Below are 19,126 nucleotides of genomic sequence, written 5' to 3'. Positions count from 1 at the left end.
TACAATAAAAAAGTTTCACTAAATTGTTTTAAAACAATAAATGGAATTGGGCAAAAGGTGTTAGGCAGAAACCTGTGCAGTTCCCTTAGGGACCACTGCAAAAGATTTAAGACTACAGGTGTTGGCAGTAAACCCACTTGGTAGCAGTCTGCACCACCCAGATTTACCTGGTAGCTGTGGCTGAGCAGTCAGACTTCCCTCAAGAAGAGTTAGGCAGTATGCAGAGTATACACAATAGGCACTCAGACACAATAATACAAGCAAACACTGACCAGAGCTTTGGTATCAAAGTATATTATTATTTATTTAAAAACACACAGTTGAAACACTCCAGCACTCTTATTGTAAAATTGTCTAAACACAGTTACTATTGTAATATAAACACCCCTTTTTCCTTATCAGATTAGTCACAGTAAACACCACTTATTTTCATACAGAGGTGAGCGCTTAACTAGATGGCACTCCAATAAGTTTATGAGAAAGGGAGGGGAAAAAGGCAGAATATGAAATGGTACACACCTCTAAGATTCAGGAACACGGTTAGCAAGGCAGAGAGCAAAAAGTCACTGGTGAGCCAAAGTCCAAAGGCTGGGCCCACTCAGAGAGAGCAGAGCACAAATGCGCCCAAGATCACACAGTTACACTATGCTTAGAAAGTCTTGCAGAGGGTTCAAAAAGGGTTTAGAGAGGCTTTAAGAAAGTTTAGCCAGGGTGTCCCAGACTAACCCAGGTTCGAAAGCCGGGGGCTAAATCTACCCCGTACAGTCGGTAGCAAGGGAAGCCAGGCGGGACACGGTACCTTAAGTGGGCAGGATCCTCCAGCGGTTGTAGTTGTTCCTGGTAGTGGGTGCGAGTCGCGTCGTCGTCCAGGGGGAAGAGAAGATCTCGACTTGGAGGAAAGATGAAGGTTGTTGAACTACCAGGGAAGAAACCAGCCGCGGAGTCCTCCTGTTAAAGGTGGTACCTTTGTTTCGCGGTAAAACGTGGTATCCCGGTTGCCGGGGTACTTGGCACAGGCAAGGCGGCCACGAGATACGTCGGGAAAGCGAAAAGACGGTGAAACTGGTTATCCCCACCAGTCAAAGGAAGAAGACTCTCCGGCGGGAGATCTCCTCTGTCGTTGGGAAAAGTGGTGATGCGGTCCAGCAGGGCTCCACCGGTGGTGGTGTCGTGGCAGGTCGGCTCAGCTTCTCCCTCGTCGGATTCATAGGTCCTGTGGCGACTTCTGAAGTTCCAGTCCCCAAAGCCCTGCTTTTATGCAGCAAACCCCCATTCACTCAGCGTAGCTGTTACTCAAACATGCTAAGTGGTGAGCCGGCCCGCTCACCACTTGGGCCAATCAGGATGGAGTGCGACTTGAGTTGCCTAGGCAACTCAGTCCAGGGTGCCTAAATTTCCCTCCACCCCTCCTAAGTACCCCAGACAGAGTGGCACCACTCTGGAGGGCTTCTGTGGAGAAGCCCGCCAAAAAGTGGAACAAAGGGCTCGACTTGGGTTGGAGTCACAGAAGAGAACACAAATGCCATTTTAGAATCAAGTTTTGGCAAAAAAACACCAACCAGAGAATTAATATTAATTAAATAAACCGGCGGTATGTTCGAGGCTACCGTAAATAATTAAATAAAGATAGTAGTCTAAAACAATGGGAAATCCCATAGAAAAATATTTGCGGTTGAATATAAAAAGTAGTATCCACTGCCACCAGCCAAAACTAAATCAGGGGGGACGGAGACGTGCCCCCTCGACTAACAGACCCTGGGGCAATCAAATTGCCCCAGCCAGTACGTCCACAATATGATGGTTTGTACTGGTTCTGTTCAGAATTTAAGACTTTACTAGTCAATGGTGACTTTACATGCCCTGGGAGACAGTAGTCAGTCCCAGGGTATGGAGTCTATACTGGGCGGTCACTATGACACCCCTTTGTCACTGCACTGAGGGTGCTGTGTAACACACATCACAAAAACACATGAAGCCCTATGGAGTAAGAGACTCCATAGCCCATTAAACACATCTAGATTCAAAGAACCACACTCAAATCATGACCAATTGTGAGGGTAAAAGAGTCTCACTCTTGGCAGGAGAAAAAATAAACCCCAAAAAATCCAGCAAAGCTGCTGGGGGACTCACTAGGTTAGGAAATTCAGCCTAAACAGAGAATTCTCCCTAACAAAGGGGGATCCCTTTCGTTGCTTAATCGTTTACTACCCAAGACTCTGCCATCTATGCCCTCCACAAGCACTACCAAATCCACATGCAAATGAGTGAAAAAACCCTCCCTCTTCACTCCCCAGAGTGGGTAGCAGTCTATATCGCCTTTCTCTAACCTCAGAACACTTCTACATGCTTTTCATGTGCCCATTGGCGACGAGTTGCTCACTGCCCATTTCTTATTGCTAAACTGCAGAAACATTACACAGATACAGTCTCAGGTACATCCATCCTTATAAAAGGTTACATGTCTTTATAACGAATAATTGCATAACGAATGCACATATAGAGAACATTTTAGAACGACAAAACATAACGAAATGTGTCCCACACCTAAAATCCCACCCCAACTGTTTCACCACAAGATTTAACCATTTACCCTAAACCACGCATACAAACATTTTCGCTATGTTTTAAGTTATAACATACGTGCATTCCACATAAAATGTTCGTTATAAAGACTGAACACCCCTTAGAACAAGCCTTCTGCTTTTCCGGTTTGATCCAATTTAAATGCAGTCAGTCAAAATGCTTTATTTGGCGTTTTTTACCATCAGCATACACTCAATTCGTGACATGATTCACAACAGGAAGTAAAACAAAATTCAATTTCATTCACATAAACATTCATAAGAGACTCTGGACTTTTAAAATCCAGTCAAAAATTAGATATGGTCTTCCTACGTAATGAGGCACAATAGACGTATTTGGCAACAAAATAAATATCACTGATAGCAGCAGTCCGACATAATTCAACCGCTTCTCGACACGTTATCTCTTAAACAATGGGATTAGATATATTTTCCTTAAGGCACAATAACATTCACAGAATAGCAAAAAGTGCATTACTGATAGACAAGCCACATGTCGGATAAACCGACGGGTAACACCCTGTCCAACCACGTAAATGTTCCCACCTGTAAGGTGTCCAACCTAAATTTAACAAACAGGGTGCGAGCATAGGTAGAATGCAATCCAAATACAGTGCTCTCATCAAAATTGGTTTCAAAAGGAGGTAATCATGTCCAGATTTCAATTTAATGCACAAACATGATGTTCCTGTGTGTTATACCGAACATAACATTTCACACTGTTTACAACCAATAGGCATCAGAAAAGGGTTACCCCAAAGATCTTTCAAATGTGCTACTACAAATTGACGCTTTACATTGCTCAGACGAGATAGTGACCACCAGGATAGCTCAACAAATCAGTAAAGGCTTCCCGATATTTGCCACGTTCCGGTGAGCTCCATAGTCTGACCCAGTAAAGGACCGGTTTCCATACAAATTGGCAGGCTACCAGCACCAAGCCACACTCCATCATTAGTGGGGCACTCTGGGTACTGAATGGTAATCTAAAGAGCTTATTTAGAAATGTTTGCTCGACCGCTTCCAAACTAGAGCAGTGGACATACCCCCATTTCTCGGCTGCATAGAAGACAGTCGAGGTGGCCTAGATGATATAGATATCAAGAGCAGGAGAGACAGCCTGTACACCATGCGAACCATAGAACCTCCTCAGGCCATCACTATTCTTTTCCAAGATGGACTGCAATTTACTAATTTGGCCCGCCCAGCTACCATTATCAGAAAATCTTACCCCAGGTAATCATAGTGGGTAACCAGTTCGAAGAGTGTCCCCTCTACTGCCGCCCCCATTGTTTTGACCCTAAACTTCTTTGGTCCAAACACCATGACCTCAGTTTTGCTCCTGTTGACCACAGGGCCCAATTCAGCACATTTAGAAACAAAACGTGCCAAACTTCTTTTAATACCCAAAAGAGTAAGGGCCAGCAAAACAGATTAATCTGCAAAAAGCAGTGCTAAAATAGAATCCAGACCCAATTTTGGGGGGTCCAAATTTGCACCTTGACAGTCGGCCAACAGGGCCATAACAAGTTAATTAATATAGGGAATAAACAGAAGCGGGGCAAGAACACAGCCTTGCTGCATGCATCTGTTGGCTGGGAACTGCCTCGTAGTCTCTCCCGCAGGACCCCATCTCACCACAGCGGTATTACAAGAATATAATTGGACAATCATTGCCACCGGGTGATAGGTTACCCCCTGCTTCAGTTGAAACTGAAAAAGCAATTCCTTAGGGACACTGTCAAAACAGTCTGAAGATCAATAAACACTGCGTACACTTATCTTTTTTTAGGACACCGCGTCACTCCACCTTTCCTACTCTTTCCCTACTAACAGTTATTAGGATGGCCCAACCCTCCCCAACATTTCCCAGTTTCTTACCTTTACACCTTTGGGCTACACAATCATGTGGACTCGGAGGTTTACAGCACCCACCTAATGGTCCCTTCAATTACCAGAGTTACTGCTAGTTTTTTGGGAGACCAAGCCTGCTCGGGCAACCTTTGACCTTTCCAATTCCCCAGCCTTTCCCTTTATATTATCCACAATGCAAATCAATGTTTGTTCATCACATGGTTTCAGATGATGAAGAATCCTACTTTCAATCTTCCTTTGTGGGCACACTCCTTAATATAGTTACAACCCAATATTTCTATACTTCTAGCTTAAGTCTATTTCAGAGTTTAGTGCAGTCACATCTCCAGAGTGCATCTCTCCTAGACTAATCCTCACTTACCAGGGTGTTTATCCTGCAGCAGGCCAGTGTAAGCGGGTCCTGCTGCTCAGTCCTTGGTGCAGGTGAGGGTCCCCCGCCCTGCAGCGCTTTCCATCCATGCTCTTTGCTGCTTTTTCTCTTTAGCCATTTTTCGTCTGCCTTTCTGCCACTGTTTTTTCTTCTCTCCCTCTTTGCCAATGTTCTCTCTCCCTCTGTCACCTTTTTCTCTTTCCAGATTTTCCACCCCTGCCTCTATCCGTTTCCTGCCTTTACCCTTTTCTCACACCTCCACCCACCCCCCCACCTATCCCCCCCTCACCCACACGCCCTCCCTGGTGATTGGCTCTCCTTAACAGCGGGACCCAGGGCAGCCAGAGGCAAAGGGGAGCTCCCTACTGAGCAGCTCCACCCTGTTTGCCTGGGATGCCCAACGCAAAACCACTACAGCGACTGATAAGGTAAGTGTGGTGTGGGTGGGGAGCACAGTCATTACTGTACTCCAGTAAAAAAAAAAACATTCTTATCACCTAATATCATATACCGACTTGCATCCTGGCCTATTTGTGTAAGTAAGCCATATGCTCCTTGCTGCACCCCGAGCTTGGCAGGGTGTTTTATTTAAATTCTCCCCGACTCTGCCGCCCAGCCACGCTCAAATGGGCCTCCTGCTCCACTCGGAGATAGGCATTATATTATATGCATATGGTGCTGAAAACTGCCTCCAGCTGCACGCGGGTTTAAGCATTGTGTAACTTAGATGATATGTTGGGGCCTGCTCCATAAGATGGGTAGTTGGGGGTAGGAAATGTGTTGCACTTTGGTGGATTGTTGGAGCCATTGTTCATTGCATTTTGTGCCCTGTTTTGGACTTTCAAACTTCGGTGTTGTGCTTCTGATCATCCTGCACCTCAAATTGTATGCCATTGTGTGCCCCGCCTTAACTCCCTCATGAACTTCCTTCCTTCCTTCACCTGCATCTGCCCTACAACCCTCTCTGTCTCTCCTCCTCTGACTGGTGTACCACACCCCTGTACTCCACCTCAACTCTTTCACAGGCGGAGACCTCTTTCACCTGCCTACTCTTAACGCCGGCTCAACCAACAAACACTCCGCTGACATCTGCCTCCTCCTTGAAGACACTGATCTCAACATGCTTGCTCTTACCGAGACACGGTTCAATGGCAGCTCAGTCACTGGTTTTGACTTCCTTCTCCCCGACGGAGAAGGGAGATCAAGATAATTTCCACGACCACACTGTGCTGGCAATGGGGTTGCCTTAATCTTCCCGAGTGGGTTCCTACTTCTGTTATACCCCCTCCCAGACTACCACCAACTCTGCTCTCAGCAACCTCCATTTGTCCATTACCAACACCCTTGACATTCTTGCCCCAGTCATGAGGATCCGCCAGAAACCTGCCTCCAAATGTAACGCATGGTACAACTCTGAACTTCCAGCCCTGAAACGCAAGTGCAGAGCTGCAACACGGAAGTAACAACCCTCAGGCTCACCTGACAAATTGGCCTGCCACCTGCACCAAAGGCAATATAGTCTCTCAGTTCGTGCCAAGAAAAGGGCCCACATCCAGGCACGGTTATCTGGTGCATCCAACAACACAGCTGAACCATTTAAAATCTGCTGGTAACTAGCCAACCCTTCTGTAGTCTCTCCTCCTCCCCTCACTGTCCCAGGCCGTCTGCAATACACTGGCCACACACTTCACCAGTAAAACTCTGGACATCCTGAGCACCTTTGCTATCCTCCCTCCCAACCTGTCCCTCACTCCCTTGCCACCTATGGCTTCACACTCCTTTCTCTCCTCCCACTCCTGTCACATCTGAAGAAGTCACCAGAGTTGTCTGCTCCATGAAAGTCTCTTCCAAACAGGTTTCCTCTTGCTCCTCCAGAACCATCAAGAACAGCATTGGCTCTGTTGCCCCTAAACTCGCTGATCCCGGCAGCCACTCTTGCCACTGGATCTTTCAGATCCTCCCTCAGCAACTTCCTTGTGTGCCCCCTCCTGAAAAAACCCTTCAGCAGACCCTACCGGTCCAGCCAACTACCGCCCTATTTCCATCACCCCCCCTTCCTTGGGAAACTGCTGGAGTAGCTGGCATTTCCAGAACTTACCTCTCAGACTGAACTTGTTGGTGGTCTCCAGGACCATCAGTCTGGATTCAGAGTATCCAGAGGCACGGAAACTGCTCTTCTGAAAATCGGTGAAGAAATGCTCGCATCTCTGGACTCTAACTCCCCAGCTGTACTCATTTTACTCGATCTTTCCTCTGCCTTCGACACAGTCAACCATTTTATCCTCATAAAACGGCTCCATAATAAGATATATGCTATGGCATTTATAACGCGCCTATACACAAGTGTTTCGAGGCTCACGAGGCAAGGGAGGGGGGGAACAGAGGGAAGACAGACAACAGTACTACTTGTCCAGTTGTCATTCAGATCGCGCAGGTGCATGGGAAGGGGGAAAGGGAAAAGTGTGTGGGGGAAGGGAGAGGGGAAAGTGCAGTACATGGAATAGTGGAATAAATAAGACAAATAGAACGGCCAGATGGTGGTAAGTGCAAGGTAAGAGCAACATAAGTGCTGGTGGGGGGACTGTAGGGATTCAGAATACCAGTCCCCAGGTGCGGGGGTTGCCAGGGAGGCAGTGCAGGTGTGCCTGGGCCCGAGATCAGAACGGGTGGCCAGGTAACCAGTGCAGTTTCAACCAGGAATTCAGCAGGGGAGAGGGGGAGAGAACACAGAAGCAAAGAGGAAGGTTTTGAGGTGCTCCCGGAACCGGAGATGGTTCTCAAATTTCAGGGAGGCAGGAAGGCTGTTCCAGAGGGATGCCCCTGATGTGGAGAGAGATCTACCACCAATGTGTTGCTTGGAGAAGCGACTGACCCTGAGGGAGTTGGAGGCGGATGAGCGAAGAGCTCGAGAAGGAAGATATTTGGGAAGAGACAGTTGAAGGTAATGCGGCCCCAGGCTCCAGAAGGCCTTGCGGTGGGCTAGGAGTGGCAGGTATTGGTTGAACAGCCAGGGGGAGAGGTTAGATCCCCAGGGGACACCACAAGTAGAGAAAAAGATATCGGAGAGGAAGGACCCAAGTTGGACTTGGGAGGGTCGGTCAAAGAGGACAGCCACGCCAGAGCCTGACCAGTGATACCCAGGTTATCACGGAGACGGTTGAGCAGGATGGCATGGCTGACAGTATCAAAGACAGAAGAGAGATCAAGCAAGATGAGGACACAGGGTCTTGGAGTCAAGGTTGGAGAGCAGGTCTTCACGGATGTTCAGGAGAGCAGTTTCTGTGCTTCTGGCAGCTCTGAAGCCACACTCATGGTCATGAAGACAACCAACAGATTCAGTGTGGAGATTAAGCTGGGAGATGGGCAGTTTCTCCAGGAGCTTGCCCAGGAAGGGAGTGATGGAGATAGGGCAATAGTTAGCCGGGCAGGAGGGGTCGGCACAGGGTTTCTTAAGAAGAGGGTGCACAAGGGAGTGCTTTAGGGGGGATGGGAAGACTCCAGTGGCGAACGAGTAATTGCAGAAATTAGCCAGGGCAGGTGCCAGGGAGTCGATGTGGTCCTTGATAGTTTTGAAGGAACAGTGGTGAACCTGTTTCGACAAGACTTTCATAGATCGGACTTGTCTAGAAACCTTGTCTGTTGAGAAAAGGGGAAAAGCAAAGAAGGAGGGAGGGTGGTGGCTGCAGAAGGAGAGGAAGAGCAGGGAATGGAGGGAGGGAGGCGATAGGAGGAGTGAGGACAGGATGTCCTACGTTTTTTAAATGAAGTGAGAAACCAGTGCCGTGCAGAGGGCCTTTGAAGGTACAGGAGAGGTAGAGACTGCGGCAGGATAGGCTAGTTCCTTGCAGATTTTAAAGAGTTCAGCCGAGCTGTTAGATGCCGCAGAGACGCGGGCTTGGATATGAGCTCTCTTCTTGGTGAGGACGGGGAGCCGGTATTGCCTTTGCAGCAGGCCAGTTTGTCAGAGGATGAAAAAAAAGCACGCCATTTCCGCTCAGCCACTGTGCACTTGCGTTTTAGGGTGACGTGATCTGAGTCATACCAGGAGTTACACTTGGCTTTGGGCTTCAGGCGGATTCTCATGACAGGGGCAAGGATATCAAGAGTATCGGGTATAGAAGAGTGGAGCATGGAGAGGGCTGTGTCAGCCAAAGGGGGAGGGAGGGGTGAGACGGTGGTGGTGAGAGCCACAACTGACATGCGCTTCATGGGTCGGATGACTGAGAAGGTGGGTGGCAGTGATGGAGGTGGCTTGACCTGGGGGGTAGGGAGGGTGAGGTGGGCGGATAGGAGAAAGTGATCACTTCAGGAGAGAAAAGTGGAGAGAGGGACAGAGAGGTGAAGGTCAGAGGAGATCAGACCATCAAGAGTGTGCCCTGCGGAATGAGTCGGGTCAGAGGGGAGAATGGTGAATGAGAAAGTCGCAGAGGTCGCAAACGAGTCCAGAGGTAGGACAGGAGGCATCCAGGTGGATGTTGAAGTCTCCAAGACGGAGAAGTTAAGTGGTTGAGGCCAGGAGTGAGGAGGAGAGGTCTGCCCACTCAGAGAGGAAGGAAGAAATCCGACCAGGTGGCCGAAAGATGGTAGCCACAGTAAGGGAATGGCTAGGGGAGAGAGAGAGAGAGCCGGCAGACGAGGCATTCAAAAGAGGAGTAGGTCTGCGTAGGAGTGACAGAGGCAGGAATCCACTCAGGGAAGATAAAGGCTACATCCCCACCGGATCTGTTGGGCCTGGGCGCATAGAGGATCTTGTAGCAGTCAGGTGAGAGCATGTCAAAGCTGGTGACAGACGGCCGTGAACCATGTCTCAGTGAGACCGAGGACATCAAGGTCAAGTTCTTCAAGATGGCAGCAGATATCGGAGGAATGTTTGACAGCAGAGCAAGAGTTAAGAGTGGCAATGTGGAGAAGGTTGCCATCCTTCCGGGGAGGGGTACAGATCAGTGGTAAGCCCTGCAGAGGTGTAGAAGGAGCCCGAGAGGGGGCAGAGAGGGAGGGGAAGGCAAGGTAGCTGAGGAAAGGGGAGGGGGCACAGCAAAAGAAGAAAGGAAGTTGATGAGGCGCGGGAAGCATCTATCAAAGAGGTGAAGTTTGGCCTGAGGGCCTTGGACCAAGATGGTCCCATTAGAGTAAACATTAATGATGACCTTAGATGAGTGGAAGGAGGTCAGGAGGAAGTCCCAACGGGTGCCACCATTAATTGGAGAAGAGGAGAAAGGAGAGAGCACAGAGACCATATGAAGGGTCCATAAATCAGGTGAAGGCACGAAAAAGAGGATGTCAGTGAGAGTTTCCTTGGAGGAGGCACTGGTGTAGGTGTTAGCGATAGGGAGGCCTGGGTTGGAGACCAGGATGTCCTTTTTAAACTTCTTCCTACCAGATTTAGTGAGGAGAGTAGGATAGTCGATAGAGAAGCAGTTAGAGAAGATAGGAGAGAGAGCAACATTGAGTAGGTGGGGGAGGGAGAGTAGGCAGACAAGATAGCGATCGGCAATCAAGTTGCGCAATAGGACAGACTCTCTGGGTTAAAGAGCTCAGAATGGTCAAATTTAGAACCGATGAGAAGCCACCTAAGTTTGGGAATCCTGAATGGGGAGAAAAGCCCTAGTTTTACACAGCGCAAAAATATTAAATACTGAAGCAGTGCGTATTACAGCAAGATGTGGAGAAGCCACATGATAACTCCGATATCTTGGAGCGGGCACTGGGCTGCCTGACCTCTTTCCTAACTGTCTGTTCATCCAAAGTCATTTTGGGAACCTTCTCCTCACCTACTGAGTTCTCCACCTGTGGTGTCCCCCAAGGCTCAAACCTCTCACCCACTGGCTCTTCAACACTTGCATTGCTAAACTGGCACTCGTCATTTCCTCCTCCTCCTCCTCCTCTGCCAACTTCCAGTGCTATGCAGATTACACAACTCTTTTTCAAACTTCCTGTTGATCTTCCTGACTGCCTATCTGCCATCCAGTCCTGGTGCACTTTCAACGATCTCTGCCTCAATGCCAGAATCTGACGCCAGAAACCTTAGAGTTATCTTCAACTCCTCTCTCTCCTTCCTCCCTCCCTCACTCAGGACCCACTTTCAACTCTTCTTTCTCAAAGGAATTCTCCCTTTTCTCACTTTTCCCCAGAAGCTCAATGTTACCCGGGCCCTGGTTCTCTCTATGCTCGACTACTGCAATAGCCTTCTCCTGAATCTACCTTCTTCCACTCTACGACCCCTCCAGCTAATCCAGAAGAGGGCAGCAAGACTTATCCTTGGCCTTAAGCCCAGGCACTGCATCTCTCCCACCCTAAAAACTCTACTGGCACCCAGTTGCTGCACAGATTAAATTCAAATCCCTCTGCACCATCCACAAGGCTGTCTGGGGCCGGGGACCATGCTATCTGCAATGTTCCCTTACTAAATACTCTCCCTCTAGACCTCTACGGTCCTCAGGCACCAACTCGGTGTGGTAAGCATTTTGCTAAACAGAGGGCCGGAGGCCGATCACTTTCTTCAGCTGGCTCCCTCTTATGGAACAGCCTCCCCTTCCTCTTCGTCTTGAGCAGGACGTCCTCGAATTCTGGAAGCACCTCAAGACTTTCCTCTTCACCTCCTCCTTCCGTTGTTCCCTCTACTAATCTAACAGTCGCTGTGATTGGTGACCAGGGCACTTATGTATCTAAATTGTCTACTAACTTCTCCCTATATGATAGACCATGAGCTTCCCTTCCTACCTATCTGAGACAGTTTCCAGATCCTAAGGCAAGGATGAACTTTCTTCGATTTTAAATTGAATATCCTGCTGACCCTAGAAATATTGCATATTCGTGATAAGTGTGTGTGTGTATCCATCGGGCATATGCCAAGAATGTGATGAAAACGTTAAACTATGAAGCACTTAATTCTATACTGTCTGGGAACAAGGGATTTGATTCAGGGGTGATTGCAGAGGTTCTTTGATAGAGGGAGATGGCCTGATCCTAATGATTTTTGGGAAAGAATAATTGCTGGCAATGAAGTTTTTCTGTCAATGGAAGTAGTGAGACTACTTAAAGTTTTAAAATTAGTTGTTTATGTGATTGTATAATTTTGTAACAAGGAATGTTTTAGTCTTCTTTTGATATACTGTCTAAAAAGTCGAAATTCTGATTGGCTAATATGCACAATTTAAAAAAAAAAGTATTGTATTTATTTATATAGCTCCTATACACATGAAAGTGTTTCAAAGCGCTCAAGGAGGGTGGGGACAAGGGGGGGGAGAGGAACAGTCGCTCAGAGCTCTTTAAATTCTGTAATGACAATAGTATGCACAGGCAAAGTAAGTGCCTAAAAAATACATTTAACAGTTGAGGCACGGCAAATAGGCCTGACAGCGATTCTGCAGTTTAACAAGTGCAAATTAAGAGGGGGAAGACAAGGGAGAACAGACGATCACTATGCAATTGCAAGTTGTATTTGAGTCATGCACGTGTATAGAAGGTCACAGGGAGGGGGAGGTCCAAGTGCACCCAGCCTGCAGAGACTGGGGTAAGTGCAGAGAGAGCCACTCTCTTGGGTGGTTCTAAGTGCAGTGAAACGGGGTGGGTGGTAGGGCCCAGAGGCAAGTGCATGCAAGAACTGGCTTGGGAGCCTGGGACTGGTGATACTCTGAGGTACACCAGGAAGCCAGTCAGCAAGCCGTAAGGAAGAGGAGGGAGCGGTGGAGAGACCAGAGGGCTAAGTAAGCAGGGTAGTGGGAGAGCGAAGGAAGAGGAAGGTCTTGAGGAGTTTCCGGAACTTAAGGTCAGGCTCAAGATGGAGGGCGGCAGGGAGGCTATTCCAGAGGGAGGCACCAGCATGAATTTCATTGTAACAGGAATTCCATTGGGACACCCAGCAGCAAAATCAGTCCGGCCCAAATTACATTAGGAGAGGAGTCACAGTAGGACATTAATTAAATGTAGGTGCTGAGTTTTACCATGTTGTAGAGCAGCCAGAGTCTGGGCTGGGGCAACACAGCATGCAGGTGTTTCCACTTAATGCAAAGCTGTCCTGAGAAGTGCCTGGCCATAGTCGAGGGAGGAGAGAGAAGGGGTTATTTGATCTCCGCAGCTCGTTGCAGTAAGCTGTTCGGCTCTCCACGTTCTACGAAGAGAATGAGAACTGGAGTGTAGAAAGACGAAAGACTAAATGAGATGGCCAGGTCATTTTGCAGAAGTTCAAAATGTGGTGGAAGACAGTGTGGAAAGTGAGCAAATCTCCTGATTTTGCTTGGTGTGTTATGAGCTGCTAGTGCTACATGTCCAAGGTCTGCCAAAGGTGGGGGGCGAAGAGTTACATTAGAAGTGTCAAGTTGTGAAAAGGGATGTGTGCTTTGACCCTTGGCCAGGACAAGGGGCAGTGTTAGAAGATGATTTCCTATCTGGCTCAATTTTACTGAAGTGATGTAGAATCTTGGAAAAACATTGCATACTGTAGGAAATGTGCCTAGAATGGCACGTATGGAGGCAGCAGAGTCTCAAATAAAATGCCACACATCTGCCCTGGCAGAGATCATGTGTGGGAAGAATATCCCACATAGAGGACAAAGGCTCAGGCATTTAAATCTTTAAATACGAAGTTACTACGAGACTCCAAAAATAAGTAAAAATAGTTCTTCTGACCCAAATGAGCTCGTGATTTATTTGTTTTTCCTTTTTTTTAAAAAATGTTTTCATTAAATGCGTGATCTTTTGTTTCTTTTAGCCCAAACTGTGAATGTGTGTATGAATGTTCTGGGTTCCTTTTTAAGTTGTAATTGTCATTTTTATAGCGCCTTTTCCCATTACTATTACTATAGTCTCAACGCCTTTGTATTGGGAGCCCGCAGTCCAGAGTATGGGAAATTCTCAGAGTTTAGAATGTCTGTGCATATGGCCAGGATTAGGAATTGGATGGGCTGACTAGGCTCCGGTAAGCAACCCAATAGGTCTGGCATGTGATCTGGTGCTGAGTGGGGGCCACGAGTGTGTGCGAATGCAAGAGATTTGTTGTGTCCAGCTAGACCAATTTTGTTGTAGGTCGTAGCTGCATTCTAATGTGTGTGGACTGATAGCCGTGCATGCTGCAGATGTCCACCGAAGTGATGCTTTTATACGTACCTGGAGCTCAGATGGAGCTTCTCTTTAATGTTGCTGTGTCATCTGATCTTCAGTGCAATAGATTGGCTGTCCTAGTATATTTATTGTGCATTTGTTAAGCGCTTATACAGGAAGTCAATTCTGTTTCAAAGCACCCACAGGGTAACAGGGAGGGAACATGGGATGGAAAACATTGAGTACAGTGGAAGATGAAGACGAACCCACTATGCCTTGAGTATGCTGGAATGTCCATGCTCGTGGGTGAGCAGCAAATGAAGTGCATAGTATGGTAAGTGCTATGTGGTCTGGAGACGCATTTGGTAGATGGTGCAAGCCTACATGATGAAGGCCGGGGGTGCCAAAGAAAGTGTTGCGAGGTAGGCAGCGGCTGCGGCGTTTGGGTGTGGGAGGCCAGGACCCTGGCCTTACCCCCTCAAGGGTCCTAGACCAGTCCCTTCTCTTAATAAATTCCTTCGATCTCAAAGGGTTGGAATTAAGGGTATCGACATCCGTGTCTGCTGCTACAATGATATCAAGAGATTTTGTTTTCAGCATTTCCAAGAAGGTATTACCCCCTTAATCATTTGGCAATGAACATCCCCATTGAGAGTGTCACATTGGGGATCCTTTATCAGTCTAAATAATGAAACCCATCTCAATTCCATGGAAAATAAAAGGAGACCTAACTCATATCGAACCAAGGCCATTGGAACAGAGTTTGGGAGGCTAAGGATCCTCTTCCGTATTTTCACCTCAACACGTTCCCAATTAATATTAAAACCTTGAATATTGCACTCATGACCTTGCCCACATAGTACTTTATCAAGGGTGTAAGTGTAAATTTGCAATATTTTAGATATATCCTTATCATATGAGAACCCAATTTTGCTGCTTTCAGGTCTAATGTACTTATCAAGTCTGTTTTAGTCGGGCATGGGGTGATCTTCGAGCCCAGATAAGCGAGTTCCCTTACCACAGGAACAACTACAATTGATTTTCAAAGAAAAAGGCTTCGTCTTCGTCAAAGGGCGCTTAAAAATCATCAACTTGGATTTATCTGGTTGATTTTCAGATCGTTAGCTAGTGCGTAATCTCCCAGTGCCGTCATTAGCCGTTCTAGGCCTATTTGTGTATAATCCAAGACCATGATATTGTCCGCATAGACTAAAAAGAAAAGCTTAGTCTCACCAATTTTAGGACTAGCCAACAAAAGATTCAGAAAGGAATTACAAATATCTGAAATATAAAGATTAAATAGGAAAGGAGCCACCAAGCAACCCTGACGAATCCCTCTCTTAATTCCAATCAGCTGTGAGAGATCACCCGCAGTTGATAGTCTGACTTAGTGTAGAATTCTGATGTAATTCAACAAGAATGGCTAACAGAGGTTCAGGAATTCCCCAGGTTTTCAGCTTCCACCACAGGCGCTCCCTATTTACAGTATCAAATGCCTGGGATAAATCCACCCAAGCCCCAAAGAGTGGTCCCCCCCCCCCTTGTCTGTACTCCCCACATTTAAACATGTTAGAATAAGATTATTAAGTGAGGTAGACAGGCCCCTACGGAATGCAGTCTGAAATTTGGATATGATTTTACTTGTTGAAGCAAATTCTTTGAGATCTCTAAGGACCAGACCCGCAAATATTTTGCTGTCTGCATCCAAGAAGGATATCGGGCGGTAATTGCTTGCAGCCAAGCGGTCACTATGCTTGAAAAATGGTATTATACACGTTTTCAAAGAATCAGGTATAGTAGTTGTTGCAATGATGTTATCAAATAGGGCTTTTAGGACCCTGGACAAAATATCTGGGTTGGATTTCAGAATAGCATTAGATAGACCATTTGGGCCTGCAGCACACGAGACCAATGCTTTAGTTATTGTCAATCTAATCTCCTCCACAATACAATACAATGCGGAGTGGCAGAGAGTGGCAGTCTTGCTGCCCGTTAACCTAGTCTGTCTGTTCGATTGAGGAGGCGTGCACTAACCAGCATAAAGAGAGTACTAGTTCGCGGAGCGGACACGGAGTGGCAGCGAGTGGCAGTCTTGCAGTCATGACAGGCAGGACTGCAAAGACTGCCCTCAGGCCTGCTCCCGGTCAACCTAACGAAGAGGAAGCGCAGCGTCGCCTCAGAAGTTCACGCCCCCTTTTGAAACACACATCGGAGACACAGCAAGCATTTGATAACAACAATGACTAACACTCCTGAAGAGAGACTCCCGAACCCTCCACATTCAAAGTTTGCTACCACCTTGCGACATACTGGGATTAAAAGTGCCCACAACCGTGAACATTTCATTCATGAAGAAAATGAAGTGGAGTCCTCTGAAAAATCTACTCCCCAGCCACACCTTGGAGAAGCAGTTACCTTAACGCCTCAGTCATCAACGCTCCCAACAGTGGGCCTCTTCGCCCCTGCCCGGACTTCCGTCCGCCCCGCCCGACCAAACTCACTGGTGTCCCCAGCAGCGGTGGGGTTGGGGAGGGGGGGGAGGGGGAATTGGGCGGGGGAGCGACGTTGGGCTTTTTGGTCCAGCCATCTTTGGCGTCTGTGGCGGCGGCGGGGCGGGGCTCTTGGGCTGGTTTGCCTCGTGGTGTGGGCCCCGGCGGCTGCACCGCGCCGGACCCTTTGGAGTGTCGGGGCGAGCGGGGCCCGTCTTCTGTCCTCAACGGGCACCTACGGAGTGACTGGCCACTTGCTTCAGGAGGGGCCTGCCGGGAGGTGGCGCAGGAAGCTCGGCTCTCGCAGCCCCTCCCACAAGCTTGCTGTCAGTCAAGGCAGTGATCCACGTGGCTCCGAAGAGCCCAGAGCGAATTTCCGATTCCCTTTCTGCTGACAATTGTATCAATATATCTTGGGATTCTAATTTGTAAGAGGTAGATTTGAGAGACTCACTCAAAAAAACGACAAAGAAATCCTATAGAAACTTCACAGGAAGCCAATAGAAGGCAAACAAAAGACAAAACAAAAAACTCAATGGGGACAGCATCAAAAATCCCTTAACACTAATAGGGGATGCCGTGCAGGTTCAAGTACAGGAAGAAAAAGCAGAAAAATCTTCCAACCCCCGCTCAAACTCCCATCGGATTTCTTTTGTAAGCATTCAAAAATGATCCAGGAAAGGTGTGAGGAACTTACTGACGCAGAGATGCTAGAAGCAGTGAAAGAAAATATGCTGCCTCGCAAACAGAAAAGACTTACTGCTGTAGCGCCCAAGTTACCATCGCAAATCCAACATGTGATGGCTGGAATAAACCTTGAGCTGAAAAAGACAAAATGGAAGTTTGGCGGAGGGGCGCCCTACACCCTCGTACCTTCAAAAAAGGGTGACATCGCTGATCCAAAAAGAAATGGCCCCCGCACAGTCACCTACGAAGTTCTCCACCCCTTTAAAGAAAAAGAGTGATGAAGGTTAACTCTCTTCCAGGTAGATCTAAAACAGAAGATCTTATTCACAACAGAACTGGCCCCCAAACTGACCAACTCGAACAGAGTCCCCAGTCTGGCGGTATCTCCGCAACTAACAAAGTTATGTCAAAGAGAAGAACCCTGGTACCAATCCCGACTCTCAGGAAAAACTAGAATGTGAAAGGAAGCCAGAAGACAGACAAGATGACCCAGGAGCCACTCTTAATCTAATTCATGATGATGGCACTTTGGCAAAATCTACAAATTTCGATTTAGACTTGGCGAAGGAGAGCGATAATGCCACTAGAAGTCCGGAAATTAATCGCCCTGGGATCCAACCAGGGGCAAACATAAATATGCCCACGAATAACATTTCTAGAAGTGAAAATCACATTGAGAAAATAGCTGAAGCAGGGCGCTCAAAGTCTAGCCATCACAGCCCAACGCAGAGAACCTCACTGGACTTTTCCTATGCAAAGGCCCAACAAGGGAGAGCAACGCCATCTTCTCGGACATCTTCTCCAACAAAGGCTAGACTCTACATCTCAATATTATTCTTCGTCCAGGGAAACACCGACTAAAAAAGCAGACCTGCTTTCAATAATGTCAGCAATGACAATCGCCCTAGCACCTTTCACTAAACTATATGAAGCAGTGAGCGACACATTGAAGATCATACATCCATTCAAGCCATGATGTTCAGCAAATTGGTTTACTTGGAAGGCTACATGATGGCTTTAGAGACAAAAACTAAGCCCTCCGACCACATCTCAGATCATCAGTTTAACTCTGCTTCAAATCTCCAAGATTTGTCACCAGGCTCCTTGGACAATCCCAATGTAGTCAAAAGTTACAAGAATGAAGGTACGCAAACTGCAGCTTTCGTAGACTTGACGACTACCTCAGTGTTACCTGTCCCAAACATATGCCCCGACCACCACAAGAAAGGGACAAACTCAACGTCGGGTGACAAACCATTACTCCAGGTGGGGATATCAAAGCATAAAACTTTGCAACCAACGCCTCTTCTTATAGTTTCAACGGCTCACACTTCCTCAAGCAAAGTTACCAAAGAAGTCCAGTTACAACGAATAACGGAGACAGACACCATCTTGACGTCGCCTAAATCTACTGAAGACTTCCTCGGAAACGAGGAGATGATGAATATAACCCAGCACACAACTGACATCACACCCATTTCCAATGCAGGGCATAGAGAAATTCAAAAGACGGTCACCCTGCCGTCTCACACTGGTAAAGAAGAAACAGAAATAACGGCATCCCCCTTCCATACCTTGGAAGAAAAGAGGACACGCTTAACACAGAACCATAGCAGAACGACCCAAGACCGGAAAAATCATTTAAATATCCCACGAAAACCAGAAAGAAATCACAGAAATGAAGAACAGAAAAGGTCTCAAAATAGTGGACCATTTGGGGCCGAACACAAAGGGCGCCTCGAGAAAGAACAAAGACACTCAGAAATGGAGACAAATAGACGAGATCAACTGAGCAAAAGAAAAGGCAGCTCCAGGTACTCACTATAGGTCGAAAATGGACGCCTACCACAATAAATATTCAAGCGAGAGACAAACCAGATGGATATTAAAATTGGTCAAATTCCTGGAAATAACGATGCTGTCATGCTTAACAGAAGAGCAGTGATACCCCCATTCCAATATATTCAAAATTTACATTCAATAAAAAGAACTGACCTGAAGATTGTCGACCCAATTCACTGAAACCAGAAGGCGATTTTGCATCTGTACATAGTGTCGTCAACGGTGAATAGTCTAAGAGCAGC

The 19,126-nt window shown here is 47.3% G+C and overlaps 1 protein-coding gene across 2 annotated transcripts in view; it reads right to left on the bottom strand.

Annotated features, from left to right (window-relative positions):
* SIN3B (SIN3 transcription regulator family member B) overlaps positions 1-19,126 on the bottom strand; it is a 1,409,802-nt gene that overhangs the window by 1,161,658 nt on the left and 229,018 nt on the right. The gene's annotated exons all lie outside the window — the stretch shown is intronic.

This window comes from Ambystoma mexicanum, chromosome 1p, assembly GCF_040938575.1.
Source record: "Ambystoma mexicanum isolate Mex_15411 chromosome 1p, UKY_AmexF1_1, whole genome shotgun sequence".
In the NCBI taxonomy this organism is placed as follows: domain Eukaryota; kingdom Metazoa; phylum Chordata; class Amphibia; order Caudata; family Ambystomatidae; genus Ambystoma; species Ambystoma mexicanum.
This window is presented reverse-complemented; position numbering and strand designations above follow the sequence as displayed.